Here is a 13,855-nt window from a genome sequence, read left to right as displayed (position 1 = left end):
CAAAAATAAACATGTTTTAAAAAAAAAAGATGTATGATATAGTTTATTTAATCACCAGTCAAAATATTTTCAAAAACTAAAATATTCAAATATAAAACAATATCAAATTGGGTCAATGCAGATTCCAAACCCTCAGTTCTATTTGAAACAAATCCTTGATCATTGTGCATGATTTCACTATTCTAAAGACGAGACTTTGATATGATGATTATATGTTTTTATTTTATTTTTGGGGGGACCCTGCCCCAAAACCCCCCTCTTTTTACCCTTATAACGCCACCCCAACCCCATCCCGACCCATTTTAATCCCTTTACCCCACTATCCTTTATATGTTTATTTAATGTTTTCTGTGTTTTCCGGTATTATGGTTCTCAGTGAAATGTACCACTCTGTAATGTTTTCGGTAAATTGACTGGGGACCGATATGATGATAGAGTGCAAAAATAAAGCAACATATTTATTCAGTTTTATAGCTTCCCTTTAGATTATTACAAAACAAATGATCTAACTCCAAATGTCTGTGATTTGGTGATGAGATTCTAAACATGGGTTATAGGGACATCTAATGGGGAACAGCAGTGCTTGCGCTCATCAAGTTTTCAATGATTTTTCGCATGTGGAAAACACGTGGAGGAGTCCGGCAGAGCCTTGGGCTTGGGGGAAATTTAGGGACCCTGACAGAACTGAATCCCAACTAGCCCCAGCCTACGAAAAGCCATGCCTTCACTAATAATGCAATAACAAAATGACATGTCCCAACGTGCAGAGTTCTGTTGACTCAAACACCAGTTGGACACAAAATGTGACTCATACCAATTTGCCTTTGGACAGCTATGTTTTTTGTATTGTATTGTCATTTATATAACGTCTGTTACCATTATTATAGTCTCAATGCGCTTGTAGTGAGAAAACACACAAGAAAAGGTGAGCCAACCCTTACACAATTTGAACCTGCAGGTGACATAAAAGGAGCACTACAGCTGTTGTGCAATATCATGAAACGATATGTGGTGTCAGCCCTGTGTCGGAGGCGGCCGTGTTAGGCGGTGCTGCTTGATGCTGCATTGACTGAGTGTAGGGTCCTTTCCTCGGATTCACTCGACGGTGGAGCAGCGAGCAGTGAGCTGCAAGTTACATCGGCGTGGGTTTTCGGATTATCGTTTGGATGGCTCTCAAGGTTGTTTTTTCTTACCATAAACCCTTTGTGGCCCCCCTGCACCCTAATCATGGCCTAGGTTCACCACCCCCGCTCCCCGTCAAGCTCACTTATTGAGGGTGTTGGTCTGTGCCGTGAAGGTTGCCGTGAGCGGAGGGCCGGGCGGTGGAATATTTTAGGTTGGGGCTGTTCATTTCCTCCGGTCTCCCAGCCACTCACTGAGCTCACATCTTGACAGTGCTAGTGTCTGAAGCTAGGGACCCTAGTTTACCTCTGTTGTCTCTGCTGGTGTTGGCGTTGGGGCATCACACTGCATCTTGGGGGCTCTCTCAGCGGGTCTCCAGGAGGATCTATTTATTGGTGGTTGTGCGTCTCACACCGCTCAGCAGTGTGCCTAGAGAGTTACGGGCAGCTGTCTGCGGGTAAGCGTTCCTCTTTTCTGCGAACATTGCTTTGCCTCATGCTTTGCCTCGTGATCTATCTCCTGGTTTCTCATACCTAATGTCTTCATCATCATGCCAGTTACGAGGCAGCAAATATTGCAAACTATGTCCAGCTGGGACAAGGCTACAGACTCCCCCCCCCGGACCCCCCATGGCCCCTAGCTTTGAAGCGGGACCCACTGATAAACAGCCTGTTGGTACTAGTAAGGTACCCCTATACTGTCACCATCCAGGGCTTTTGGTAGGAGAGGCAGCCCTTCTCTGAAGTTCTAGCCTTGAGCGCCATGAGGAGACAGAATCTACAGAAGGAATACCTTCTGCCCACAAATTCTTTGCTTAGAAATAAAGATCCTAAGTGCAATAACAGCACCGCTGCTTCCCGTCTGATTATGTCCATGCAACCACAGTTTAAGACGCTTGAATCACATAATGTCCATGGAGGGCCAAATGGAGCACTATCTGAAGACGAGGTTTTTGACAAATCAGAATGTCCTGTAGTGAAGAGCTTCCAGGCCCTGTTAAGCCATCAAATGGGATCAGAGGAACAGCTTGAGGAAGTTAGCGCAGTGAGCGTCGAGCGGGGATTGGATGAACCCAGAGCTCCAGCTAACTGGCTGCACTTTAAGGACCTTATGTTGCAGGGTCTCGCGACATGCTCCAATTTTGAGGAGTTTCAGTCATGGGTAGGCACTGTTGGTTTGATGATGCCTACGTTACATCAACCAGTTCCACAGAAGCCCCACAGAAGCCCACGCATACGGAGCCAACAAGAGTGTGCAAGGCTTCTCAAACATCTACTCCTCAGAATGGGTTTTACTTGGGCTGCCAAACAGACCCCATGGAGCCGCCATATACAGAGCCGTCCTCTCAAGCAAAGCCAGTTTCCTTAACTTCCTGTTCAAGGAGCACAGTTCCTTCAGATGGCATTTGGCCCCCTGTGTTAACCTGTACCAAGCCTGTGTCAACCACGGCTCCCCACTGTTCAACCGACATTCGTCAAAGATAATCCTCTATGGCCAGAACTGTGGACCCTAAAGTGAGAAGCTTTGGCCTAGACTCAAGAAACATTATCCTAACAAATGTGGACAGACCTAGCCAAGAGGAATCAAGGGAGTCATTGAAAAATAAAATCCTAGCATGGCTCAATATTAAAGTGGCCCCCATGCGTATTAGATCTCAGGACCTGAAAGTCCTTCGTAGACTTCAGATCCGTAATTGGTGTTCTTACGATAATACAGGCGGCATTCTTATTGGATGTGGGTCCAGCAGTTTGCCTGCGTTCATAAATAGACTCACGAATGTTCAGGCCATGACCCCACTCACAAAAATAAGAATTGTTTTGAACGGAGTTCTTTTATGTGTACCCTTATGTTTAGTTCTAGGTTGCTGCTGGTGCCCTCATGCTGCATATTTTTTAGATAGTTTAGGTTGGATTGTTGTCTGTCTGGTTTGTTATATATGTTTACATGTTGTATGTTATGTGTCCTGTTGCCCGCACGCTTTTGGCACTTTATAAGTATACACATAAATAAATAAAAAATTATCTAAAGACTATCATCGGTAAATCAGAATAACTTCTTCATGAATCAACCGTAGTGTGATTATTTCAGGCAGACTACAGGCCATCAAGGACTAACAATTTGAATTATAGATTTAAAAGTGTGCACTCTTCAGTGTCTTTCCCTACATTACTTACAGTTCAATGTTCTATGTGAGGTCGAGTTCCTTTATGCTGAGTGTTTCCCCATTGGCAGATGATTTAAAAACCCTTAGTTATGTCATGTTATGGTGCAATTGTATAGTGCCTTATGTACCATTGGTATGATCTCAAACGCTGTGGGTTGAACACCCTCAGTGACAGTGGTTCGTGTCATTGGAGAGAGTAGTGTAGCATATATATGGGTGCACATGGTATGTATGCAGCCGGAATGCTTTGCACGGGTTGGCTGCATTCTAATGCTATGTGTGATCTGGTGCATGTGAGAGATCAGTTTAATGTGCGCAGCAAGGAGGGTGGTCTTTGGGTTTGCATTCTGTCTGCCGTGGGGCCTGTGTAAGAGATTATGTGTGCCGCTAAGGCTGATTTTTTTGTGGGATATAGCTGTGTTCTACCAGTCTGTTGAGGTGTTCTGTGAGCGATGTAGGTATGTGTACAGCTAGGCCAAATTGATTGAGGGGTGTAGCTGCGTTGTATTGTTTGTTGATGTAAAGTGAGAGTGAGCATATTGGTAGGAATGAGTGTCTGTGGTTGTTGGTGGGTGGCCCCCATTTTTGGGATGTTTTTGGAGCTCAGTGCACCAGCCTGTCTGTCCAGGTGGTTCATGGTAGTGGGTTTCAGAGAGAGGTGAGCTGTCCGGTGAGGGTATGTTGTGTTAACTCGTCGGTCAGTCCTTTTCCAGACGCTCCATAGTGGGACTTCGAAGGCCCATTTTCCAGGTCCCTAGTGGAATTCTAAGCTTGGTTGCTGGGTGTTTCCTGGGTTATTGCATAATTCTGTGGAGAGTCTAGCCAAGCATAGTTACTTCTGTGCCTCTCGTGCAGGGTTCTAGGTTCCTATTCTTGGGTAGGAAGGGGTCGCCTCGATTGATCATAGAGCACCAGCTTTTTTTTTGTGGTCGAGCTTGGTGTGTGCATCCCACCACTGCAATGGGCGGAAATCCTTTGGTCCATAGGCCGACTTCCTGCCCTTAGTATTCCTGCTTTTCCGCGGTGAAGTAATTCATTAATTAATTAGCCATCTTCCGGGCCTCTTCTGTTGTTTTGTTTTGTGTTAGTGATGATTCTCTTTGGCGATTGGGGGATCGATGTATGGCCTTGGGTAGATCCTTTCATGGATTTGGTAAAAGCCATTTTTTAACGCTTTTAACACTTTACCATGTAGTCCTGGTTGTGTCGAATATGGGGAGATAGGGAATTCCACAGAGTTGGTGACAAGGTAGAGTAGGCTGACCCTCCACGTCTGGTTGAATTGGAAGCTGGGATCATTAATAGGAGGGTTGTGCGTGACCTTAGGGTGCGTGTTGGGCAGTAGGGCATAGTCTTCTTTTGGAGGTATGTCGCACCGGCCTTGTGCACTGCTGAGTGGGTGATGCACAGGATTTTGAACGTGGCTCTTCGTCCAATAGGTAGCCAGTGGGTGGTGCAGAGAGCAGGCGAGATGTGGTCCCTTCGTCCCAGTGCAAGGAGGAGTTTAGCAGCTGTGTTTTGGACCCATATGTTCCCAGCCCGGTACCCAACTATGGTGACCAGTAAACTCTTACAGTCTCCTACTGCTAAGGCTACCCCTGCTGTTTGTTTTTCAAATTCATAGATCCATTTACTAGCTCCGTCTATATGCTGGCGGAGAGCTTTAGTCAAATTATTTCTGTCCTTTTGAGGCCATGGCACTTACGTTGTCCCTACTTCTTTATGTGTTAGAGGCATCTGCATATCTATTTTGTTTTCTACCCCTTTAGTATTCTTCTGATCTTTTACTACCATGATTAAAACTGGTCTATCCCTCTCCACTGCCTCTTGTGGCATGGATGGGTTTCTCACTGCCTCCTCTCCTTGATCTCCTTCTTGCCCTGCCTCTTGATTATTTCTACCACCTTCATCTTCTCCTCCATTTTCCCTGGTTTGTTCTACTTCTTGTCCCAGGACTGTCCATACACTCTGCCCATCATCTTTTTCAACACAAACATTTCGTATTGCCCCAGGGTTTAATCTGAACAACAAATCTCCTGAATTCCAATCTCCTGTTTCCTGCACTGGTACCCTTATTTCTGGTGATACTTCTTCAGGCACTTGTAACCTGACCATCCTTTACTGCAATGCTATTAGCTCAATGTTAATGTCTACTTGTGGACCCTCTGGGTACACTAATGCTACGGGCATATTAGAGCTTGTGGATGGGTTATATGGAGGTGCAAAAGCTCACAAATCCCCCCTACTAGTTGCTAATCCTGATAATCCTGTTGACACTCTCTCTACCTCTGGAGGCTTATAGACTGGGTTTTTATATCCTACTGCAGGTTTAGGTGTTACGAGGTATATCCCCTTACATTGGATCTCTTTTTCACCATCCTGATCTCCTATATCCTCAACTAATTTACTGAAATCTAGAATCTGTTCTCTTTTTTGGGACTTGTTTCCTTCATATTTTGCTGCTACAAAGATGGACATTTTTTCTAGCAGGTTATGGGAGCCCTGCTCTGGCCAAGAGTAGGATGTCCCCCCTTCCTCTGTTTCTAATATCAATTGTTTATTAATTCTGTCACAATACAGTGGAAGAACCCTGTGCATGTGTTTTATTGGAGTTTCTTCCTCCATAATGTTGCGCGTGTTCCTTCTGCTTCATTTTAACCTTACTGCTATGCTGCACATGCTTCAAAAATACAGATCAACCCACTTTTTCCCCACCCCCTTTTACACTTTCTTCACTTTGGCTTCACACATACACATACACACACACCGTGACTCATCCACCTTCCTTCCTTTTTTACCACAAAAGACAGCAAGAGAAAATCTAAAAAATGCACTACCATCCAGGCCCATTCCTTATATACCGAGCCACTACGTAATACCACTTATTGCTTTTATCATCATAAGAAGAATGCTGTGTGGTACTACCTCCCAGTCCTTATAAGCTGGGGATCCTTTTCCTTCCCTTTCTATTATAAAAAGTAGAAAAACAAAAATATGTGACAATTTCAATACATGACCCACTTATCACCAAAAGTCCTATTTTATACTTCATCACAAATACTACCTCACCAAAAGGTCCTATTCTATCTATTCCACTGACCTCGTACAATTCACATCACCATAATATCACCCACATCACCACATCACCACATCACCATATCACCATAACAGATACATGTTCCCATTTTGTTATCACCTGCAAGAGTATACTCACTTGGTCGTTGTTCACTCGAGTTTCCTCCGTTACGAAGTCCCATGCTGGCCTGTGTTTCTGGAGCCACGCCCTGCTTCAGTGAGCAGAGAGGATTTCTTTTAAAATGGCTTCTATTAAAACCGCTCAGGAAACATGTGTTTTTTTTATTTACGGGACCGGTCACTATAGTTGGGTGTGGTTGACTTGGCCAGGGCTTCGCAAAGTCCAGGGGAAAGACTGAGGTCATGTTGGGGTCACCACTGAAAGTGAACCCCAACTTACAGGGCCCTCCCTTAAATACAGGGCACCCATAATCACCATAAACCAGAGTAAATGCACCCCTCTAGGGAATTAAAAGCCATGAGTCTATCTTGCAGGCGATAACAAGACTTTAATCTTTACAGATCTTGAGGATTAGGGATATGGCAGAGGACTTTGCCATTTGAGGCCAGCATTCTGTCGTCGTTGCTGGCTCCCAGGTCCTGAATACTGATGCTGTGCCTGGTGCTTAAATACTCTTGACTCACTGGATACCAGCAAAGCTCCTCCAAACTTGTCTTTCTTGCCATACAACGGATGCTGCATTGTCTCCTGTGTTGCATGCGAGGTTCCCTACACACGTCGGTCAGGTTGACCACGCCTCCACGCCAGAACGTGTAGTCAAGTAAATATCCGGGGGGACTTCCGCCTCCATAGTTAAATGCACATTCATTACTGCAGTGAATCGACAGCGGATTGTGTCCCTCATAGCGTGTACAGTTTTTCAGCAGTAACAATAATAACTTCTAATCCAGATATTCTTGAATGAACACAACTAACACCGGTAGTGGTACACACTGCAATATTCTTCTGAACATTGGAACATTCTCTGTTCCTTGCTCGAGATGTAGAATTCTCTTGAATTTATTTTGAGTGATACCTACGGTATTGGTTGCCGAGAGCATATGACCCTGTGGGTCAGTTTTCATAATATTATTAATTGTTTCTCCTGATGAAGACATTACTTCAATTGCTTTCAAACGTCAAAACCGGTTGAGAAGAACATCTGGGGATGGGATTAGCCATTTTTTGTTGAGTGTACCCACCCCGTGCAACAGATCACATTTCTGACAATTATTGTGTTTGTACATATTTTATGTGGATGAAATGATAAAGATTATGTAGGGATAATTAGTAAAGTGCCACTACATATATATTGCACCAATTGTATGGTTCATTTTTTATCAATTTGTGACTGAATGAGGTTGATTGATGTGAAGTGTAAATGATTGTTTGATTGTTGAGGAACGATGGTTGTGTATGGCCTTTCTTAGCCTAGTGTATTATGCTCTCCTGCAATATTTAATGTGTGTAATCATTGAGGATTAATTCATTTTGGAAAATGATGTATCTTAGTAAATACATTTTGATACTTTGAAAAACTTCCTCTGGACAATATTTCAGTATACCTTGTTACATTAATACCCCAGTACAGAGTGAGGGGTAGTGTGCAGGTTCCCTACTTAACATAATGCTGTATTAGCAGGAATACTTTGTCGCTCTTATGTTATAAACATTCATACATAAACACATCTCCCCACCATTATCTCAACATTAACTCCATAAAATTATATTTGATGTGGTCCAGTAATTTCTACAAAAAAACACTTGTTTTTCTAGTACTGTCGTGCTGAATCTCTGTTGGCTTGTGATTGACAAGAACAGTTGATCAGCCACTTCGTTCTCTCTTCAAGCCTTAGCCTCAGTGACGCAACATCGCACACAAGCTCTGCGATCTATTCTTAGCGCAAGCACATTCCTTTTTGGCAGAGAGCCTGCTCTTTACCGTGTCCTTTGAGCAAAGCTAACTTACAATGTACAACAGATTTCCATATAAATCCATCTACATAGTTGTTTGTACTTAGATTTCAATCACAACTATCTTTATTTAGTGACCCTCCTCCCACCTGGACTCTTGTAGTGCTTAGAAAACAGTTACCAGAAGCTTTGCCTACTTCAAAAGCGCTTGGAAAGTTTGGAAATGTAGGAAAGCACTAGGCTCCTTCCCAACACTAGCCAGAACCTGCTTTGATGCAGTGAGAGTCCATTTTAAAAGGTTACCTGCAGGGGAGAGACAGGCTAAATAATTTGTTATGTTGAGATTGTAAGATATCTGAAACGCACTAAGGGTGCATTCGAGTTGTCAAAGAGGTTGAGGATGTCTTCAGGCTCAAGACCTTCTGGGGGATATAAAAAGGTCTATTGATGTAATATGATGTCTGGATCACTGACCAGTAATCAATGTTGCTTAGAATCCTTCTTCACCTAATCACAGCCCTTACTAATTATGGTGAATCCCACCTCATGGGCTGAACAAATGTACAACAATACCTTTTCCATGACCCGCCTTCTAGCAGAAGGCTCCTCCCTACTCTTACCTCATTGTACAAAGAACACATCCTCAAATTCCTCAGGAAAGGAGGGAGAAACACAAGGACTGTGATGAGGAGGACTAGGATTCAGAATAATCGGGCTCAGCTGTGAGTAATCAGATGAGCTTTGAGCAACCAAATAAAAGACCACACAGCAGCAGTACTGCAAAAGCCATGTGTCTTAAGTCAAGATGTCAGTAATCAGAAAATCTGAATTTATTTTTCAATGAGTTATAAAATGTTTATTTAAACAAATTATCCTAATTGTTCAATAACTGGAGGTATTTTCATGAAATAAAGGTTTGCGCAGAAGCCCATGCAGCAGGTATTTCTTTAAATTTGAGTTAAAAGGAATCCCTTGGCCCCAACATTCTGTTATTTCCTGGTCAATTTGCCATGCAGTTCTTGAGCTGGAGGAAGTTAAGACAAGGAATAATTAATTATAGATCTCGATCAATGGCTCAAGGTTATAGGGGAAGCCTTTTGGCCCTGTCTGCAGACATCAAAGGTAAAGAACAGCGTAGGAGACTTATGGAAAGTAGTCCTATCTATGAAGCCCTGGTCACTGGTGCTTATATCCTAGGGATCAAGGGATTCATTTATCGGAGAAATCGAAGAAGGACAAAATGCTGGATGTATGACCGCTTCAAACAAGTGAAATACCACAAACAACTTCAGAATAATGGAAGGGTTTGTATGAAGTATGAGCTCTTCTGGCTTCAGGATAGGGAAGGGATTCTAATACAGAAGGGCATCTATCTCGTAAAGTCTAGCCGATGTAAGTGCCACCAAAGAAAACAGTGTTTCAAAAGAAAATAAATTATGTCATCCTCTTCTAAAGCTTAACATGGAGACATCATCAGAGCATTCAAAACAATAGGTAGGTTGCTGGGAAGGATCATTCACTTGGTAAGTTTCCCTGGCAAAAACAACATCCAAAAGTACATGCATTCAGACGAGAAGCTCCAGCTAGACTTGACCAAGACTCACTAAAGGCCCTCACCACCATTCATTGGCTGCAAAGAGAGATAGGAAACCACAAACAAAAACACAATGCAGAAACTGAAGAAGGTTCTCACCAGAACAATCAAGAGGATAATCACCATTTCTCAAATAACTTCTAGTGTTCTGAGTAGGAAGCTAAAGTTGAGTACTTAATGGGAATGAGGACTTGAGGGAATGATTGGAGAGAAAAAGCCACCTCATCTGCTCTGCCCTCGTGGCTAGGTAGGCATCTTCATTCAAATTCTAGGCAAACAATGGAAGGACTGAAAGCCACTTTCCCCTGCCCTTGAATGTAAGTGGTGAACTGGAGGAATAGAGTAAATGCCTCGTAGAACATGTATTGTAATCCACCTTTGATAAGGCCACACTAGTGCAACAAGAATTAGGAGATTTCTCCCCTGGGGACTCATTCCAAAAAATACCTAATTAAGGGAAGGAGAAGAAAGGCTTAGAGCCAACCCATCAGCAAAAAAATGATCAATGTACCTATGCTTAAAGTCTGATGATCCTGAGCCCCAGTACAATAGCAACTGGTCTAAACATTGTCCCAGGATGCAAGGAGGTCTAACTGTTGTAAGATACATTGGTTAATATATGTTCCATTGATATGATATGATGATATGATATGGCATTTGTAACGCGCCTATACACAAGTGTTTCAAGGCGCGACGAGGCAGGAAGGGGGGAACAAGGGGAAGACAGACAACGATCCTACTAGGCCAGGTGTCATTCAGATCGCGGAAGTGCAGGGGTAGGGGGAAGGGAGAAAGTGCAAGGGGAAGGGGAGGGGGGAAGAGCAGTACAAGGTAAGTAGAATAAAATAAAATAAATAAGTAAGGGGGCCAGCTGGTGGCAAGTGCAAGGTAAGTGCAGACAAGTGCTGGGAAGGGGGGGCTGTAGGGATACAGAGACAGTCCCGCAGTGCAGGGGTTGCCAGGGAGGCAGTGCAAGTGGAGAGTGGCTGGGCCCAGGACTGGGGTCGGTGAGAGTGGCCCAGTTGCAGATTCAGTGCAGTTTCAGCAAAGAATTAGCAGGGGAGAGGGAGAGAGAAAGCAGAAGCAAAGAGGAAGGTTTTGAGGTGCTTCCGGAACCGGAGATGGTTCTCCTCAAGTTTCAGGGAGGCAGGAAGGCTGTTCCAGAGGGAGGCCCCTGCCGCGGAGAGAGATCTACCCCAGCTCGTTGCTTCGAGAAGCGGCTGACCCTGAGGGAGTTGGAGACGGATGAGCGAAGGGCTCGAGAAGGAAGATATTTAGGAAGAGAGAGTTGAAGGTAGTTAGGCCCCAGGCCCCAGAAGGCCTTGTGGACAATGCAGAGGGTTTTGAACTTTATCCTCGCAGCCACTGAGATCCAGTGTAGAGATTTCAGTCCTGGAGAGATACGGTCCCTGGGCTGGAGGCCAAGGACAAGTCTCGCAGTTCTGTTCTGGATAAGTTGCAGAGGGCGGAGAGTGGAGGCAGGCAGATTAAGATAGAGGCTGTTACAGTAGTCCAGCTTAGAGAGAACCAGGGCTCGGGAGACAGTGAGCTTCTGGGGGAAGGAGAGCAGGGGAAGAATACCTCTGAGGAGGTGCAGCTGGTAGTGTGACTTCTTAGAGACGTCAGATATATGAGGAGAGAAGGAGAGTGTGGAGTCAAAGATAACCCCGAGGTTTTTTGCCTTGCAGGTAGGAGCGGGAAGAGGGCCAAGAGAGGCCGGCCAGAGAGCTGCAGGGAAGGAGGGGGTGGGTGTCCCGATGAGTAGAATCTCAGTCTTACTGGCATTAAGGCAGAGGTCATTGGCGGCACACCATTCCTGGATAGCAGACAGACAGTCAGAGATGAGGGAAGGAGAGGAGGAGGCCGAGGGTAGCCTGAAAATGAGCTGGGTATCGTCGGCATAGCACTGAAAGTTGGGGAAGAGAGCGGTGATGCGGTGGGCAAGGAGTGCCAGATACTGGTTGAACAGCCAGGGGGAGAGATTTGATCCCTGGGGGACACCACAGGTGGAGAAAAAGATGTCAGAGAGGAAGGACCCCAGTTGGACCTGGGAGGGTTGATTGGAGAGGAAAGAGGTCAGCCACGCCAGAACCTGACCAGTGATACCCAGGTTATCACGGAGACGGTTGAGCAGGATGGCATGGTTGACAGTGTCAAAGGCAGAAGAGAGATCGAGCAGGATGAGAACACACGGAGTGTTGGAGTCGAGATTCAAGAGCAGGTCCTCACAGATGTTCAGGAGAGCAGTTTCCGTGCTTCTGGCAGCTCTGAAGCCAGATTGATGGTCATGAAGACTTCCAACAGATTCAGCATGGAGGTTAAGCTGGGAGATGGCCCGTTTCTCCAGGAGCTTGCCCAGGAAGGGAGTGATGGAAATTGGGCGATAGTTAGCCGGGCAGGAGGGGTCAGAAGAGGGTTTTCTTAAGAAGAGGGTGCACAAGGGAGTGCTTAAGGGGGGAAGGGAAGACTCCAGAGGCGAAGGAGTGGTTGCAAAAATCAGCCAGGGCCGGAGCCAGGGAATCGATGTGGTCCTTGATAGTTTTGGAAGAACAGGGGTGAACCTGTTTAGACGAGACTTTCATAGATCGGACTTGTCTGGAAACCTCGTCAGCAGAAAAAAGGGGAAAGGCAGAGAAGGAGGGAGGAGGGGTGGCTGCAGAAGGGCCAGAGGAAGAGCCGGGAAGAGAGGGAGGGAGGTGAAAGGAGGAGAGTGAGGACAGGATTTCCTGAGTTTTAGAGATGAAGTGAGAGGCCAGTGTCGTGAAGAGGGCCTGGGAGGGGACAGGAGAGGTAGAGACAGCAGCAGGGTTGGCAAGCTCCTTGTAGATTTTAAAGAGTTTGGCCGAGTTGTTAGATGCTGCAGAGATGCGGGCTTGGATAAGGGTTCTCTTCTTGATGAGAACAGAGAGTCGTATTGCCTTTGGAGCAGGCGGCAGGCCAGTTTTTCAGAGGATGAACATGAGGCACGCCATTTCCTCTCTGCCACCCTGCACTTGCATTTAAGGGTGACGAGATCTGAGTCATACCAGGAGTTACATTTGGCTTTGGGCTTCAGGCGGATTCTCATGACAGGGGCAAGGATATCAAGAGTATCAGATATAGCAGAGTGGAGCATGGAGAGGGCTGTGTCAGGGTGGGAGTCAGCCGAAAGGAGAGGTGGGGGCGAGAAGGTGGCAGCGAAAGCCTCAACTGACACGCGCTTCATGGGTCGGCTGACCGAGTGGGTGGCAGTGATGAGGGTGGCTTTGCCTGTGGGGTAGGGAGGGTGAGGTGGGAGGATAGGAGAAAGTTATCACTCCAGGAGAGAGGAGTGAAGAGAGGGACGGAGAGGGGAAGGTCGGAAGAGATCAGAGCATCAAGAGTGTGCCCTGCAGAATGAGTAGGTCCAGAAGGGAGAATAGAGACTGAGAGAGAGTCGCAGAGATCACGAAAGAGTCCCGTGGGGGGGACAGGAGGCATCCAAGTGGATGTTGAAGTCACCAAGAAAGAGGAGTTGAGTGGTTGAGGACAGGAGTGAGGAGGAGAGGTCAGCCCACTCAGAGAGGAAGGAGGAGATTTGACCAGGTGGCAGATAGATAGTAGCCACGGTAAGGGAATGGCTAGGAGAGAGAGAGACGGCAGACAAGGCATTCAAAAGAGGAGTAGGTCTGCGTAGGAGTGACAGTGGCAGGAATCCACTCAGGGAAGATAAGGGCTACACCCCCCCCTGCACGGTTGGGTCTGGGCACGGAGAGGATCTTGTAACCGTCAGGTACAAGTGTGTCAAAGCTGTTGACAGAGCTGGCTGTGAACCATGTCTCAGTGAGACCGAGGATGTCAAGGTCCAGTTCCTCAAGCAGGTGACAGATATCAGAAGAATGCTTGATGGCAGAGCGAGAGTTAAGAGTGGCAATGTGGAGAAGCTTGCCATCCTTGAAGGACTTCCGTGGAGGGGTACAGATCAGAGGTACGCCCTGCAGAGGTGTAGAAGAGGGAGGTGAAGAAG

This window comes from Ambystoma mexicanum, chromosome 2q, assembly GCF_040938575.1.
Source record: "Ambystoma mexicanum isolate Mex_15411 chromosome 2q, UKY_AmexF1_1, whole genome shotgun sequence".
Lineage (NCBI taxonomy): Eukaryota > Metazoa > Chordata > Amphibia > Caudata > Ambystomatidae > Ambystoma > Ambystoma mexicanum.
Note: the sequence above shows the minus strand (reverse complement) of the source record.